This window comes from Corvus cornix, chromosome 3 (genome assembly GCF_000738735.6).
Source record: "Corvus cornix cornix isolate S_Up_H32 chromosome 3, ASM73873v5, whole genome shotgun sequence".
In the NCBI taxonomy this organism is placed as follows: Eukaryota; Metazoa; Chordata; class Aves; order Passeriformes; family Corvidae; genus Corvus; species Corvus cornix.
The window spans coordinates 1458293-1464292 of record NC_047056.1 but is presented as its reverse complement, the minus strand read 5'-3'; the positions used below and the strand labels follow the sequence as shown (position 1 = coordinate 1464292).

At 60.8% G+C, this 6000-nt stretch overlaps 1 long non-coding RNA gene across 1 annotated transcript; it reads left to right on the top strand.

The window, feature by feature from the left end:
* Nucleotides 1-381: 381 nt before the first annotated feature.
* On the top strand, nucleotides 382-2760 carry LOC120411698. Its single transcript, XR_005604202.1, has 3 exons — nucleotides 382-635; nucleotides 863-946; nucleotides 2613-2760. It is a non-coding gene; the product is annotated as an uncharacterized LOC120411698 (long non-coding RNA).
* The last annotated feature ends 3240 nt before the right edge of the window (nucleotides 2761-6000 follow it).

Sequence of the window (6000 nt, the reverse complement as noted above, 5' to 3'; positions counted from 1 at the left end):
GCACCACCAGTACCAGCACCAGTATCACCAGTACCAGCAGTACAACCGGAACCAGCTGCACCAGTACCACCACTCAGCGGCAGCAAAACCAGTGGCACCCACACAACCAGCACCAGCATCAGCAGCACCAGTACCACCAGTATCACCAGCCTCTCCAGCAGCACCAGCCCCAGCAGCCCCAGTACCACCAGTGACACCAGTATCACCAGCGACAGCAGCCCCAGCAGCCGCCCAGCCACTGCTGACTCATTCCTGGCCGGAGCCTCGGGGCTGCTCCGTGGGGGTTTCCCTTCCTCCTCTGCCACCGAGTTACCCAACCCCCCCTGAGGTGGGGCTGCAGTTCCAGGAACTGCTCAGCTCCCCACGCCCCAGTTCCAGCCGAGGAGCCGAACTGGTGCTGCTGGGAGTGCTGATGGCACCCACAGCCTCGCTCCGGCACAGGGACTCGGATCAGGCACCCGGGATTCCCGAGCTGGCACCCCCGGCTCGGCGCTTTGCACCCCAAGGAACCCATCCCAAAGCCACTCCGCCTTTCCCACATTTCTCCATCCCGTGGAGACACTCACCGGATCCACGGCTCCTTCCCCACATCCTCTGGAGCGTCTGAGATGGGGAGAGGGAACATCCAGGCCTGGGTATGTTTTCATAGCAATGGGTGGAAAAATCCCAAAGTGCTGACTGCACTTGTTTCCCACCATTAAGTGGGGACTGAAATAATTGGGAAGGGGACAAGATCCCCCTTTCCAGTCCTAATCCCAGCGAGACAGCCGTGCTCCTGCTGATTCCCTGGGGAAAAATAGGAAAAAGAGGCTTTTTTAAGTTTATCCTCCTTGAAAAACCTCTTCTGCTTCTTCTGTTCCAGAGACAGGGAATCACCTATGGAGGAAGCAGCACTGGGAATGCTGGAAGCAGGAGAAAAGAGGGATTTCTGCCCCTTGGCTCCCAGGTTTGTGCCGGTGGGTTTTGTGCCGCAGGGTGGCAATTGTCCATGGCTTTGTGCCCCCTCGGATCCCAGGCAGGATGCTCCACCACAGGGATTCATCGCTGTGCTTCCCACACTTCTCCTTCTACAGGCATTTAATGGCAAGGGGTCAGGATCAACTTCCCCAGGAAACCCTCATCCCACACAGTTTCTGCTGGAATGTCATGAACACTGAGATATTGAGGATTAATGGGAATGCCGGGAGGAACACTGGGATGACAGTGGAAAGCTTGGCTCTGGCATCCTTCCCTGGGCTGCAGGAGTGGTCCAGGCAGAGCAAGGGACAGACAAAAATCCATCAGCCAGGGAAAACTGTAGGAATTCCATTAAATTCAGTCTCACTTTCCCTCTGCTCAGAGCCCCCCACTTCCCGGGCACAGGCGCATCCCCCTGGAGCAAATTCTCCAGACAGCAATTCCCGAAGCCACCCATGGATCCCCTGCCGTGGGATCCCTCACGCATCCCAGAGCAGCCCAAATCCATCCCACGTCCTACCTGGCCTCGTCTCGCCGAGCTCCCAGCTGCAGCTCCCAGCTGCAGCCAGGCACATCCCTCAGCCTGGGATGTGCCGAGGGTTTATACTGCCCTGTCCCCCCTCCCATCGGGATGTGGGGAAGGAGATTTTCCCATGGCCCAGGGGCTCTCCCACTTCCCCCTTTGGGAATGGATCAGGGAGATTTTTCTCATCAGAAAGAGCCTTTGCTGGGAAAGGTCTCATTTCCCAGGGCCTGGAGCCAAATCCATGGGGACTACAGCCAAGGGGGCTGGGAAGGGGATGAGATACCCCAGAGCGGGAGGCTCTTTCATCCAGGGAATGCATCCCGAAGCTCTCAGGCACCTGGATACTCTTCCAGCCTGGAAAGCCCCGTTTTCCCCCCATTCCCATCTAAAAGAAGCTGTGACCTCCCAGCAAATCCTGTGGGAAAGGCTCTGGCTCTGTGAGGGATGGAAACCATCCCCATTCTCCAGGGAACAGCTCCAGAGATGCTCACCCCACTCCAAGCCCCGTCCCTTCCAGCTCAGGGACCTTTTCCCTCGCTCCCACTGCAGGGGGGTGGCTGCCACTCTGCTGGTGTCCCTGCTCCCGGGTTTTCCCGCTCCATTTCTGTTCCCTGTGCTTTTGGAGCTTCTCTATTTCGGGAAAACAACGTGGCCTACACCTGGCTTGGGGCAGGGCCATGCTCCCGGGTCCAGCCGGAGTTCGGAGATGACTCAGGGGCACGAGCAGCCCCGAGAGCAGTGACACGGCGGGAAGGGGGAGCCCCGGGAGGGGGTGACACATCGGGAAGGGGGAGCCCCAGAGTTTTCAATCAGCCTTTTCCAAATCCACGCTAATCCAACTTGGATTTACGACGCCGAAGCGGCGGCGTGGATCCGGAGGGGTTTGGCACTGAGTGCTGCGTGGCTGTGCCATGGTCCAGCTGAGCATTCCAACCTCAATCCCTGTCTTCAGGACCCACTGGTGCTTTAACCCTTCCAGCGCCGTCACCGCAGCGCCAGGAAAAACCCGGCAGTGCCTGAGGGAGCTGCCATGGGATGAGCAAAGTCCTGGCTCAGCTGAGGGAGGAAAACCACCCAAAAGCAGCCCCTTTTTGTCCTCATCTGCGGCTTTCACCCATTTCCCATCCAGCTCCCTTGGCTGGGGCTCCAGGGATCACAAACCTCCAAATGAACCCAGGAACTGCGGAATTCTGGCGGCGGCGGAGCACCACAGAGGCTACAGAGGCACTAAATGCTTGGATATTCCCCCCAAAGACCTAGGAGATGGATGCTCCTCTTTGCCCAGTGCTTCCCACAGACACCCCTGGAGCTCCTCCCAGCAAAGCACAAGCCGGTGGGAAATGCCCTTCCTGGAAGAAATCCCGCCACGAGCATCCCATGGGAAGGAGGAACGTGAGGAGGAGGGCTGGGAGTGTTTTCCACTGCGGTGAGAAAACACTCAAACCTGCTCCCTTCCCGCCTCCTTTCCCCCGATATTGCAACAACACAGGAAAACGTGCTGGCAGTCATCAGCATCTCCCTGGAAAGCGCCAGGTTCCCAGCCCAGCTTCCAAATGCAGCTCTCCAGAAATCCCCCGGAGTGGCTGCAAGCTTGAGGGAACGCCAGAGTCATGGTCAAGAATCCCATTTTCCTTCTAAAAAGTAAGGGGTGGAAAGTGCTCCTGCTGGATATTCCCAGTGGGATGGAGCTGCTGCAGGATGCAGATGCCAAAGGATGATCTCACACCACCGCCTGCATCACCTGCGGGGTTCAGCCACGTCCCCCATGGCAACGCAACCCCTCAAAGGCGCCGGGATCCCTCGGGATGGCCTGAATCCCGCGGGATCCGGGTGACTTGCCCGGCATGCCGGCACCTGCTTTCCCGCAGAGCGAACAAACAAGTTGCTAAGTCACAGCAAAACCATGAAAGCAAAACCACAGAGCCCCAAAGCGCCTCTGAGTCACTCCCCGGCCGCCGCCACGGCCCCACAGGCCTCCCAAAATTCGCCGCCACCTGCAGCTGCTGATCCGCGCTCCGAAGGGCCGCTCCAGAGGTGCTGGAAGCGTTTTCCAGCAGGGAAAGCCTCTCTGAGTGGGCACAGGCACGGATGCAGGAGCTGAGGTGACGGCCAAACCGAGCTGGCAGCCCCAGCTCCTTCCCTGTTTTCCCGTCAGCTCACCTGGATGTTTCACTGCTGCTGTTTGACCGTGGCAAACCCTCGCTAGAACGGGCATGGAGCCGGGCCGCGGGCAGCCAGCGCTCCCGGGATTAGTCACCGCCACTGCTGACATGAGTCACGGAGGTCTGGCCGCCCTTGAAACCCGGGATTTTCGGGTTCTCGGCTCCGGGGTTGTCCCGGGGACACCTTTCGGTAACCGGTGCCCGGTTCTGAGCAGCGCTCGCCGCCGCCTCCCGCCACCGCCGCTGCCCGAAACGCCGCCGGGGCTTTGCCGTGGGGTTCCGCAGCGGCTGGAAGGGCGGGATCGGTCCCAAAGAACCGTGTCCCGTTGGGGCCAGAGGTGGGAATCGTGATGGAGGCGTGGGATGCAGCCGGGTGACGGCGGGGCCACGCCGGTGGCCCCGGTGGCGATGCCGACAGAGGTCACTGTTGCCGAAAAGTTGCGAGCCCCAGCCAAAAAACAAAAGGGAACTCGGCGGGGAAGGCGGGGATGGGGCCGGGCTGGAACAGGCAGTGGGACCTTGCCGGGAATGAAGCACCGGGAAGCGCAGCCGGCACCGCGATCCACGGGACGGGGTGAGCTGGAGAAGCCGCGCTCTGCCCGCAGCCACCGCGGGACGCCCCGGGGGCCGCCCAGCCGGGACTGAAGGAGGATCATGAGGATAATTCCTCCCCGGAGAGGGAATGTGCTGCCGCGGGATGATCCCGAGGGCGAAAGCTTAGCCAGGGCAGGAAAAGCAGGGAGCCCGGGGCTGCTCGACCCCTGGCAGAGCCCCTCAGCTCCGGGACAGCCCATGGGAAGCACGAGCTTCCCCAGGGAACCGCAGTTTGGGATGGCGGGTGGTGGGACAGCGGGAGAGGCAGGAGGGGAACTCGCTGCTGCCTTTCCCAGCCCAAATCCCGAGGGAGAGCACAGAACCAGCGGGGAGGGCGGCACAGAAAAACCCAAAAAAGGTGACTAAGCACTGTGGGGGGAGGGATGACGCCAGCGGAGCCCGGCCTCCGTTCCCAGCTGTGCTGGCTCCTGCCCGCCGTTTCATGGAATCCTGGAATGGTCGCAGTGGGAATGTTCCATAAAGCCCATCCCGTTCCACCCCTTGTCATGGGCAGGGCATTCCCCATTCCCCTAGCCCAGGTTGCTCCGAGCCCCCTCCAACCTGGTCCCGGGACACTTCCAGGGATGGGGAATGGAGTTATCCGGGTGCAGGACCAGGGAGAACCTCCACATCCACCCTCCACATCCCACCTTCCCCCTTCTCCGTGCCCGAGCAGCGCTGCTTCCCTCCCTGCGGCTCCCGGAGCATCCCTAAATTCCTGCCAGCTCCACACCGCATCCAGCGCTCCTCCAGCAGATCCCTCCGGGACGAGGCAAAGCGCACACCCCGAGCAGCAAGCCAGCGCGAAATCCCAAACATTCCCGCTTACTCCACGGGTTTTTTTCCCCGCGACTCCTGGCAGCGGCCGGAGGGAAGAGCGCCTTACCGTGGGTGGCGGGGCCGGGCCGCCCCCGGGCCGGGGGTTCCCGGCGTTCCCACGTGGAGCCGGGAAGCGCAGCCCCGGGCATCCGTAACGGGCGCGGGCGGCCCGGGCGCGCTGTGCCCCGATCATTGGTCCAGCTCACGGCACCGCTGCTTTCAAATTCTGCTCGAGCTGCGGAAGGAAACAGGAAGCCCCAGAGCTCCTCGCCAGAGCCTCCCGCGCCCACCCCCGCCCACGAGCTCGCCTCCCGGCCCAAACCCTGGAATGGCGCTTCTCCCGCATCCGGCGGAAACCGGGAGCATCCCGACGCCGAGGTGCTCGCAGGGATTTGCTAAAGCTTCTTGGTTTCAACTTACTCGCCGTTTTTCATCTCATTCATGGTCAAAGCACCTTCGACTTCCAGCTTGCCCGGCCACCAGGAAGCATCACCCTGGGAATGTGGCACAAACCCCATGGATCCATCGGGACAGCAAGAGGATTTAGGACACCTCCAGGTTTCTCAGCTTTCCGCCCCAAATCCAGCATTTGGATTTTCGGCTCTTTGCCTGACTGAGATAAACTCGGGAGGCTCATTCTGGGGTCCGGGTAGAGTCTTGAGGAGGGAAAAAAGAACATTTGTCCTTGGAAAAGTCGAGGGGGAATCCCATTCCTCATCCCTGGCAGTGCCCAAGGCCTGGTTGGATGGGGCTTTAAGGAAGGCATCCCTGCCCATGGTCTTTAAGGTCCCTTCCAACCCAAACCATTCCAGGATTCCATGAAAGCCCAGTGTCATTCCCTCTGGGAAATTAGCACTTCATGCTTCCCATTTCCCCAGTTTAGAAGGAAAGAACTTCCCTGAGCTGCACCCACCTCCCAGGGCAACACCCAGGATCGCCCCA